Consider the following 11895-nt stretch of genomic DNA (forward strand, 5'->3'; position numbering starts at 1 on the left):
AACAAAATAAAAAAAATAAAAAAAATCCTTCCAGTAGCACCTTGGAGACCAACTAAGTTTGTTCTTGGTGTGAGCTTTCGTGTGCATGCACACTTCTTCAGATACACTCAAATAGAAGTCACCAGACCCTTATATATAGTGATAGAGTGAGGAGGGGTATTACTCAGAAGGGTGGTGGGAATGGGTGATTGGCTGATGGGTGTGGAAAACCTGTTGATGACTGTTAACGACTGCAATTGGGGCCGGATCCTGTGGGTCTGGGGAATCCTGGGCAAAATGCTATGTCTGAAGCAACCAACAGATGATGCTTCACATTCCGCAGGGACCATGGTAGAAGATGCCCATCATAGTATCCTGTTGTCAAAGTCACACCTGTGCTTTTAAAGAAACACTTTGTTCAGAAGGGTATTTTATTTTGGCAGGACATATCCTTTCTGTTTCAAGTCTGATCTTCATATATTGAGGAAGGAAGAGATTTCTGTTGCAAATTTCCTGCAAGAGACTTCCTGGTCCTTTAATCAGCTACTTCCTATTCTGGGTCCTCCTGATGCTTTCCACTTAGTTCTGCTCATGATTTTCCAACTGCCCATCAGTAATGTGCCATTCCCCGTTCCTTTCACTCCATATATTGCAGGATCTACCCCTGAAGGCTTCATCACAGGGTTTCCCAGTCTCTTCCAGACTTCTTCCCAATCTTCTCTTCTTCTTCTTCTTCTTCTTCTTCTCTTCTTCTTCTTCTTCTTCTTCTTCTTCTTCTTCTTCGTTTGCAATTGTTTTTATTGATCTTCATATTATATATTTATACATTCTTATAATATTAGTAACCTAAAACTCTCAGGCTTACCAATTCCCTCTACCCCTCTTCTGGTTTTCTTGTTTCCACACTATAACATTTACACATTGATTTATATTAGCATACTGTTCATATCTATACATGGTTCTTTCTATAAACTCATATAGAATGCTCCATCAATTATATGATGTAAGGTTTATCTCAGACCTGCCAGTGTTCTTATATGTAAACAGTGTTTCTCAAGGTAATTTATAAATTTCTTCCAGTCTTTTTGGAACATCTGGTCGTCCTGCTCATGAATTTGTCCCATCAGCCTGGCTAATTCTGCATACTCTCCCATCTTTGTTTGGCATTCCTCGATAGTAGGCAGATCTTGATGTTTCCATCCTTGATCTATCAAAACTCTGGCCACCATTGTCACATACAGAAATAGTTTTTCGTCTTCTTTTGGTGCTTCATCCCCAACCATTCCTAAAAGAAATGCCTCCAGCCTTTTAGGGAAGGTATATCTAAACATTTTTTTTTAGTTCATTGTATCTACTGTATCTACACGGGTGGTGCTGTGGGTAAAACCACAGACCCTAGGGCTTGCTGATCAGAAGGTCGGCAGTTCGAATCCCCACGACGGGGTGAGCTCCCGTTGCTTGGTCCCAGCTCCTGCCCACCTAGCAGTTCGAAAGCACATCAAAGTGCAAGTAGATAAATAGGTACCGCTCCGGAGGGAAGGTAAACGGTGTTTCCGTGCGCTGCTCTGGTTCGCCAGAAGCGGCTTAGTCATGCTGGCCACATGACCCGGAAGCTGTACGCCGGCTCCTTCGGCCATTAACGCGAGATGAGCGCCGCAACCCCCGAGTCGGACACGACTGGACCTAATGGTCAGAGGTCCCTTTACCTTTTTATCTACTGTCCCAAAATGCCTTTTTTTTTACACAGCCACCACATGTGGTAAAAATCGTCATCCTTATCTAAAAATTTCCAGCATTTTTTACTTCTAATCCTGTACATTTTTGCCAATCTGATTCTTACCCCCTTTGCCAATCTGATTTTTATCCCCTTCCCAAAGAATCCTGGGAACAGCAGTTTACCCCTCACCGAGCTATAATTCCCAGCACCCTTAGCAAACTACAATTCCCAGGAAACTTTGGGTGGGGGGGGGTATGTGCTTTAAAAATATGGTGTGTATGCAACCTTAAAAACTGGAGGCAGGGATATGGCACCCTCTGTAGAATCTGGTGCCTAAAGTGTCAGCTTCATGTTGATTCATAGCAGCGCTGTCCCAGCCTGGCTCAAATTAAGTCCTGAGTCAGGGCCGTCCTCCACTTAGCTTGGACGGCTGAACCCCAGGCAGGAACATCTCATATATCAAGCTCCTTTCCTTAATGGAACGAAGATGACTCAAAGGCTTTTTAGAAGGAGTGGTTTCACTTGCTCTTGGATGTTTGCTTCACATCTTTTATTTTATGGGTAAATCATCATCTATTAGGCCTCCTTTAAACAAGACGATGGGAGCCTTTACTCAAATCATAACAGACCCATTCAGCTGACTGTGTGGAAGAAAATGTGTGTCAGCGATTCCCACCAGCCTCTCCAACTCTCGATGCAAGTCCTACCTTGCAAACTGTAAGGGGGCCTCCCTTCTTGCCGCCGAACAAGTGCATAAAGAGGATCTTATTTATTGCAGGAGACATGTTTTAAAACAACTGACAAAACGGCAAGATGTAAAATGACAGGCAAAAGGGATTTTTTTCTCGTTTTTTTCCCCAAAAAACCGCATACTGTACTGCATAGATTTCTGGCATTGATAAAAATAGTGTTTTATTTTAAAGTTGTAATTAGGGTTCTTTCTTTCTTTTAAAGAGCAATAATGTTGCAGGAAAGCAAGGAGACATTTGGGTATTAGCTAAGGGTGCCAAGTGCAGTGCAGTGGAGAGCTGAGCCCCCAGATTCTTCTTCAGCTTAGCTTTAAACCCAACTTGGAGAAGAATTAAACTATGGAACTCTTTCCCACAAGAGATGGCCACCAACTTGGATGGCTTCGAAAGAGGAGTGGACGAATTCATGGTGGATAAAGCTCTCTGTGGCTACTAACCCTGATCAGTAAGTTCTACCTCCACTGCTGGAGGCAGGAAGCTTTCCAATACCAGTTGGGGTGGGGAGAAGACTGTTTTTGCTGGCTTCCTATGGGGATGTGGTTGGCTACTGTGAGAACAGAATGCCGGACTAGATGAGTCACTGGCCTGATCCAGCAGATTCTTCTTAAGAATTGGCATCTTGTGCGTCCACCCAACCCAGCCCCCAATCCACTCGCCTTCTTCGCGGCAATGGTGGCAACAGACAAACCTCCTTTATTTTCCTCGTGGCTGGAGTCCCTCCGCTGCTGTTGCAGTTTAAAGAAAAGGGGGGCAGGATGTTGGGAGATTGGGGTGTAATGGAAGAGGGATGAGTGCAAGAAGGGAGATGCTTTGGTTGTAAGAGTTGTAAGTTTAGGTCCATTCACAGTGGCTCATAGTAAAGAGCTCAGCCATTCTCTAATGTTTTGGCTTACCAGGGATAAGGAGAAGTCACTCTTCTCAAATATTAACTGATAGGCACTGGATCACAAGTTGTGCAGTTTCAATCGCCTCGTTGTTCTCTTCTCAGCCCAGTGACTAACATTAAAGAACTGTGTGAACATCAGTGGAGAGAAAGGGGGAGGCGAGATTTATTCCCCCCTCCTTCTCTTCCATTCCCTTGATGTGTGACTAACAGCTGTTTTTCTTTGTGGCAAACCAGTGGGACCTTCCTGTTGTTGATGTAATGGAGATGCTTCCTGGTGTGAAATTCTACAGGATGGATTGCGCAAGGGGAGGAGAACTTCAACACACTTATCAAAGTGCTTTCAAAAAAAAAGAAAACCACTTTTCTATTCTGTAGGGACGGGCAACAGATCAAAACACACACGGAGTGGCTGACATCAGGTCAGACTGACATGAGTTAATGCCTTTTTGGTGTGCTCTTTTTTAAAACAACAAGAAGAACTTTTATGAGCAAAATGATGCTTTTTGTGGAAGATGCAGTTGGATAACTGTAATTTAAGAGGCATCCCCACTTCCCAGGAAGGGTTTAATTGCTACTTTTCACTGTGATCTACATGTGTCATTGATATAGATGCAGCCAGCCATCAATCCAATTGGTCTACTAGGACAATGAGTGATGGACACCCTATGCATAGCAGATTTCAGAAAGACTTTCCCCATAGCAGTATACAATTAAAGAATTATTGATTTTGGAGAGATCTCACTGATCCTAGCTATAAGGGTTCATCCATAATGACATTTAATGTGGATAGTCAGCTTCCTGTACCTTCATTATTTCTCCACGGTCCATAGGATGTTCTCCTGGTCTACCCATTGCCTTCCTCAACCCAGATTTTCTCATACCAATATACTCCAAAAAGGAGAAAATCTGGATTGTAGGAGGGGAAAGTGTGTGGGTGTGGGGGCAGTTATTTGGAGGAGAAATTGTATGGACAGTGAAGAATTAATTGAGGTATGGGAAGCTCACTATATTAAAAGATGGTATGGATGAGTCTTCAGACTTTCGCTTTGATCTACTGCAAATCACCTGGTAATCTACTAGAACAGGCACGTCCAACAGGTAGATCGTGATCTACTGGTAGATCACTGGTCATCTGTGGTAGATCACTGGCTCCCCTCAACAACTTTTGCTCCCCTATAAAAAGCTCAACAACTTTGACCTGAACCCCCCAAAAAGGGTTTTCCTTCCTAAAGAAGCACAGCAACTTTTGCCTGAACGCCTAAAAAATGGGGCTTTCCTCCTCCCTAAAAAAACTCAGTAACTTTGACCCGAACCCCCCCAAAAGGGGTAGATCACTGCCAGTTTTTAACTCTGTGGGTAGATTGCAGTCTCTTGGGAGTTGGCCACCCCTGTACTAGAAGATCCTTTGCTATATGCCACCTTCAGGCTCAGAAGCAGCATGCCTCTGAATATTGGCAGTAGTGGGAGTGCGCTATTGCCTTGTTGCCGTGCTTGTGGACTTCCCCAAGGCATCTGGTTGGCCACTGAAGGAAGCAAGATGCTGAACTAGATTGGCCTCCTTTGGTTTGCTGCCTGCACCAGGTGGCTATTTCAGGTGCGTTGGCACTACCGGGAATCCAAAATCACCATGAAGTTGTAATACAAACCACCTTTTAAAGTGCTGAGACTTTGAGGAAACAACTAAAGCCACAAGATTCAGAATGAGACGCTGAGAGCAAAACAGGCAACTTGGTGGTGGAAAGCAGCTGCCATCTTGACGGTGAGCAAAGCCAAAAGCTCGTGGGGAGATGGGGTGGAGGGTCATATTCAAGAAGGGTTCGGATTTGTTAGACGCAGGGAGTCACTTACTTCTACTCTTCCCCCCCACCCCATTTCTCTTTGGCGGTATTAGTTAATTAAACCATGCAAATTAAAGAATCTTTTAATTTATATAATATCAACACCACAGCCTTAAGCCATTTGGCATGCATTGTCTGGCACGTACGTTACATAAAATGTTTAGAGCGGCTCTCATAAAAATGAAAAGAAAAAGAAAAGAAAAGAAAGAAAAAGAAAAAGGCTGTAAATCAGGTTTAATTTATTCATTTTCTGTTTCATATGAAAGCATGCCAAAATCAGATTATTTATGAGCCCTTCATAACAATAGTCATTTTTATGGGATGCATTGACAAAAAAAGAGGCATTTGCTGGTGTATGCTTCTCCTCTTTTCTCTTTCTTTTGCATTTTTGAATGCCTTTTCAGGAATAATTTTTTGGGGCCACCTAATTTCAAAGAAAATGTTTAATCATTGATATAGTCAAAATAATTCATATTGAAAATCCTGAAAAACACATGAGATATATTTAAAATGGCAAAAAACAACAACAACAGCACACATTAGATCTTTTTGAACAGACTGTGGGTAATCCAGTTTAAATGGCAGTGCATTTGGTATGCTTGATCCGGCCCTACAAGTTGTGTGTTTCCCATGCAGAGAGACCATAAGAGCAAAGAAGAGCCCTGCTGGATCAGTCCAGGATCTGAGCACTAGAGCACTGTCCGCACCCGTGAATCCCAGGAACTGGATTTCAGGGGCATACCATTTCCAATGCTGGATTGAGCCATAGTCCAACACTCTAACCACTACACAACACTCCCTCTTCAAGGCCAAGTGGTCTCTTCAGGCCACACTAGGCAGGCAGAACCTTTTCCTTCCCTCCTTTTCTCATATTGAGGGGAGCATGGGGGCAGGATGCCTCTGCTTCAAGTGTGAAGGGAGGGAGGGAGGAAGAAACTATTCCATTCATTAGTATCCTGCAAACCAGCACTCCATACACACTTCTAAAACAATCGCACAGACCGGCCCCATCCCCCCCCCTTTTCAAAAATGTCACATCTTTTCAAGCCATCTTTTGTTTATTATCCTAGTGCAGATGGAGGCAGAAGCTTAGAACGGCGTCAAATGTTTTCCATGATGAGAAAAGGCCAATGGTTTGGCAGCAGTTTGGAAGGGGAGGGGGGAGGAGAGAGAGAGAGAGAGAGAGAGAGAGAGAGAGAGAGAGAGATGTGGAATTATTGAGGCCTACAAAAGTATCCACTTGTGACTTATCTGAATGGGCCGTTTTCAAATCCCTCCCAGGAGGCTGACTCTCATTGAGGCTGGTTGGCCCTCATGGACAGCTGGTGTGGCTGACTCAAACTTAGGAGACATAATCCTTGAGTGGTCAACCCACTCCATGATCTATCATAGGGACACAGGAAGCTGGCTTAAACCAGGTGAGAACATTGGTGTGATCTTAGTATTGACAACTCTGACTGGCAGCAGCTCTCCAAGCTTTTCCCAGCCTTATTCTGGAGACACCAGGGATTGAACCTGGGACCTGTGGCATAGCAAGGCAGATGCTCTGCCAGCTGAGCTATGGGAACATCACTTGCCCTTCAGGGTAACCATTCCTGGTGACTGCTTGTGCCTCAGTACCAACCTCTATGCTCTCAGGATTCTTTAAGGAAAAGACCATCGTTCAGAGGTAAAGCTCATGGCTTTGAATCCAGAAAGTCTAACAAATCTCCAGTTTGAAAGAGTCCAGTTACAATAGCAGGTGATGGGAAAGACATCTGCCCTGGGTCTTCAGAAAACTGCTGCCATTAGATGGACAACTGAAATAAGACAACTGCCCACATTCTTTCCCCCATCTCTTTGTCTCTCCCTCTTCCCAATAATCACTTAGACTAGCCGTTCTCAACCTTGGGTCCCCTGGCCATGCTGTCTAGGAATGATGGGACTTGTAGTCCAACAACATCTGAGGACCCAAGTGGAGAAAGGCTGTAAGCACTTGGAAGGCAAATATCAGTTTAGTTTCATTAATGTGATTCAGTGGCAATGGGCCCCCAGGGTGTCTATTCCCCCAGGTCAGGGAGGCTTGAGCTTTGAAGAGCGCTGTTGCTTCAGTGGAAGCAGCTCAGATTAGGATCTTGTACAGGAGCTGGCCACTGGTCCCATCACCTCCTGGCAAATAGAAGGGGAAGAAATGGAGGCAGTGAGAGATTTCACTTTCTTGTGTTCCATGATCACTGCAGATGGTGACAGCAGTCACGAAATTAGAAGACGCCTGCTTCTTGGGAGAAAAGCAATGCCAAACCTAGACAGCATCTTAAAAAGCAAAGACATCACCTTGCCGACAAAGGTCCGTATAGTTAAAGCTATAGTTTTCCCAGTAGTAATGTACGGAAGTGAGAGCTGGACCATCAAGAAGGCTGATCGCCGAAGAATTGATGCTTTTGAATTATGGTGCTGGAGGAGACTCTTGAGAGTCCCATGGACTGCAAGAAGATCAAACCTACCCATTCTCAAAGAAATCAGCCCTGAGTGCTCACTAGAAGGACAGATCCTGAAGTTGAGGCTCCAGTACTTTGGCTACCTCATGAGAAGAGAAGACTCCCTAGAAAAGACCCTGATGTTGGGAAAGATGGAGGGCACAAGGAGAAGGGGACGACAGAGGATGAGATGGTTGGACAGTGTTCTCGAAGCTACTAACATGAGTTTGGCCAAACTGCGAGAGGCAGTGAAGGATAGGCGTGCCTGGCGTGCTCTGCTCCATGGGGTCACAAAGAGTCGGAGACGACCGAACGACTGAACAACAACAACAACTGTTGGGATGCCCAGACTCACTGGTTCCTCAGGATCACTGGCAGTATTGTGATCTGACAGAGGGTCCTGCTCCCCTTGCACTCTTCATATGAGCAGACTTCAATTTAGTGGTCTGGGTGGGGCTGAAGCCTGTCACAGAGGCAGTGCAGCTCTGAATGTCAGTCGCTAGGGTTCCTCAGTGGGAAAGAGTTCTATTGGGTTCCTGTCCTGCTCCTCAGTTTCCCATAGGCATCTAGTTGGTCACTGTGAGAACAGGATGCTGGACTAGATGGGTGTTTATTGGTCCAGCAGGGCTCTTATATTCTTTTGGATGTCACCATGCACACTGCTGAATTGTACAGGGAACGTTTTCCTTGCTGGAGACATTGGATAAATGGAGAGGAAGACACTCCCCCCTGGAAAAAAGGGGCTGTTTTCGAGGTGAGGCCTGGCCAATCCAAGGGAGAGCATTGCCTCTCTCCCCAGCAAAATTAGCATACAGGATCTGTCAGTCACTGAGAGCTTTCAGTAAAAGGGCTCCTTGTCAGCTTCCCTGCCTTTGATGTGACTGGGATGGAGGTGCTCAATTAAAAGCCTATCAGTCTGTAAGTAAATCAAGGCCTATCAGGCTTGTCACATCAAACAAACGATTATTACACTAACCCGCCCACGCCATTTATCTAGCTGTTCCTTCTTGACAGCTCAGGGTCAGGGCACTGTAAATCCTGCACTGGATTCCAGCCACCTGGATCAGGATTAAAGCCACCATCCAGCATGCCCTGCTGCACCCAATTATTTTCCACCGCCGCAATCAGGGTGCAAGGAGAGAAGGAACACATTGCATTTCCAGGCAGTCGGGAAGACAAACAAAAAAGCACATGGGTGGAAGAGACCAGAGAACAAGAAAAGCTACATGTTAATTGGGCTTTATGTAATCACTACTCTGACTGACGCATCAGTATACGCAACAGATTTTCTTAAATCCATTTGAAAAGGATCACTTTGATTTTTTTTTCTTTAAGAAAAGGAACTCAAGTGCCCGGCAACCACAGAAGCTGGGCAAATCTCCCATGGATCTCTCATTTTCAAAGCGGCCAAACCTTCAAACATTCCTTGTTTCAGTTCCAGCGGGTTATGGAGGTTCGACACTTTTAGGAGTCACACTGAAGGCAGGATTTCACCCGTTTCAGTTTTGGGGCACCACAGTGGCAAGAAAGGCACACCTGGCAAAAAGTTTGCTTCCATGTCAACGATAGGGGAAGTGAATTGGAACTGAACTGGGAGCCCCCCCAGGCCTTACTGTCAGGCCCTCGATACTCTCCAGAGGCCACACCTCTCAGTGGCCCTGTTTTGTACCCCACGTGTTTTTGTCTGGCTGGAATGTGTCCTTGAGTTCTGCTGTTGCCTCCTGCTTGTCTGCATGGAGGATAAAGAGTTTTCTCTGCTGCTTTTCTGCTTCTGGCCTCATGCACCTTGGGCATGTGTCCCTTGGAAGGTTGTCCAGAAGGGAATGTGGCCCTTTGGCTGAAAAAGGTTCCCCACCCCCTTTTTATGCCACTCTTTCATGCTCTGGCTCCTCCTCCTCTTCAACATTGCTGCCTTTCTGCTTCTGCACCTGCCTTTTGTTCTGGCCCAGATAACAATGACAGTGAGCGGGAGGAGCCATAGACACAGTGTTGAAGGGAAGTAGTCAACATCACAGTTGAGCCAGAACTTCATCATTAGAACCAACCATAAGTATTGCTACCACAGCCACATACCATTTTGGCTAATGTGATTTGTATTGTGCAACCCTAATTATATTACTGGATGCCACCAGAAATCTCCCTCCCACAATATAAGGAATTTCAAATAGCCACACAAACGTGGCTTGTCCTGTTTTCAGAAATGTTCTTGGCTGCTATTGAATTTTTTTTCTTCTTCCTTCAGCTGGAGACACCTTCACCTAGATGAAGCACACCTTGATTCCATCTCAAGCATGGCTCAACTTGTTTTCTTTTGGAATGCTGGCTGAAATCATGTTATGATTTTCAAGGGGGGGGGTTGTTTTCTAATAATTGGGGAGTTTGGGATTGTATGCACATTAAATTCCTAGTGTCTTTGTGTTGTGGATGTATTTTAATCCGTAAAACCCAAGTACATATAGACCAGGGGTCAGCAACCTTTTTCAGTTGTGGGCCGGTCCACCATCTCTCTCAGACCAATTCCTATGCCCCACAAATAACACAGAGATGCATTTTAAATAAAAGCACACATTCTACTCATGTAAAAACACCAGGCAGGCCCCACAAATAACACAGAGATGCATTTTAAATAAAAGCACTCATTCTATCATGTAAAAACACACTGATTCCCGGACCATCTGTGGGCTGGATTGAGAAGGCAATGGGGCTGCATCCACTCCCCAGGCCTTAGGTTGCCTACCCCTGACAGACAAACAAATAGACAAACAAATAGAAGCCTGGTTTGACTGTCCTTCCACCCCTATGATTAGCATCACACAAGGTGGGTAGTGGGGGAATGAACCCCCTTTCCCTGTGTTGCATCCCTGTAACGGATACAATTACCTTCAGCATGCTTAGAAGGCAAATTTATGCAGAAATGAATCTCTTCTTGTGGCGATTCCATGTGTAATATAGAACTGAGAGATGACTTTAAATGGGGTGTCTAAACCACAGAGACTAGGGCTTGTCGATCAGAAGGTCGGTGGTTTGAATCCCCGCGACGAGGTGAGCTCCCGTTGCTCGGTCCCTGCAGTTCAAAAGCACGTCAAAGTGGAAGTAGATAAATAGATAAAGCTCCGGCGGGAAGGTAAACAGCGTTTCCATGCGCTGCTCTGGTTCGCTGGCCACTTGACCTGGAAGCTGTCTGTGGACAAACGCTGGCTCTCTCAGCTAGTAAAGCGAGATGAGTGCCGCAACCCCAGAGTTGTTCCACGACTGGACTTAACTATCCGGGGTCCCTTTACCTTTACCTTTATGGAGGACAGGGCTATTAATGGCTACCAGCCATGATGGCTCTGTATCCCCTCCAGCGTTGGAGGCAGTATGGACCATGGAAGATCAGAGTTGTAAATCACTCTGGAAGCTAACACTATTATTAAAAGAGAGACAGAAGGTTCCTAGGAGGTTGATGAACCCAGTGAGGAGAACACAATGGAATGGGTGAGCCACCAGGTTTATCCTGCCTGCATGTGTGTGGAAACACCAAAATAGAAATGACTATTGGGGTCAGTGGTTCCCAAACTGTCCCTGCCCCCATGAACCACCTGAAGGTTGCTGAGGGTTTTGGAGGATCACTTCATGATTGTTTTGCCCATTCCAGTAACTGTAACGTGCTGTGGCAGATACTGTGTGATATCCATAGGATTCAAATCGTAATACATACAACCAAAGAAATAAAAGAAGCAATGGAAATACAATTAAAAAGCAATACGAATATTTAGGGCGATGGATGAGCTGTTTCCTGTCTTCAACCACAAATCCACAGACACGCTACGGCTCACCAGAATGAAGCTCACAGACCACTGATGGTCTGTGGACCAGAGTTTTGGAACCCCTGTACAAGATTATATGGCTGAATGCTTGGATCTCAACAATTCTTTTACATGGATGTCATGTAAGTATCAAAAGATACTTCCACAACACAGAGAAAGCTGGAACAGTTTTTTTAAAAATAATAATAAAAAAGCAGGAAGTTGCTGTTACAATTGATAAACGATGATAAAATGTGTAGTTGTTGTTTTAAAAAGACACTAGCTTGTCTTGCACGTCTAATCATTCAAAGGTCAGACCTGAAAGTGACTGTCAATGAGCAGAAAGGAGGCAGCTTAGTGTGCTGACATATAAAGGGGAGAACATTGAGGAGGGCTGAAGAACAAAATCGGCCTGTTCAAGGCTTGGGGTTTCTTTGAATTCTTTCTTTAGAAGCTTATGCCTTTCCATGAGGCCAGCCTCG

Source organism: Lacerta agilis, chromosome 15 (genome assembly GCF_009819535.1).
Source record: "Lacerta agilis isolate rLacAgi1 chromosome 15, rLacAgi1.pri, whole genome shotgun sequence".
Classification (NCBI taxonomy): domain Eukaryota; kingdom Metazoa; phylum Chordata; class Lepidosauria; order Squamata; family Lacertidae; genus Lacerta; species Lacerta agilis.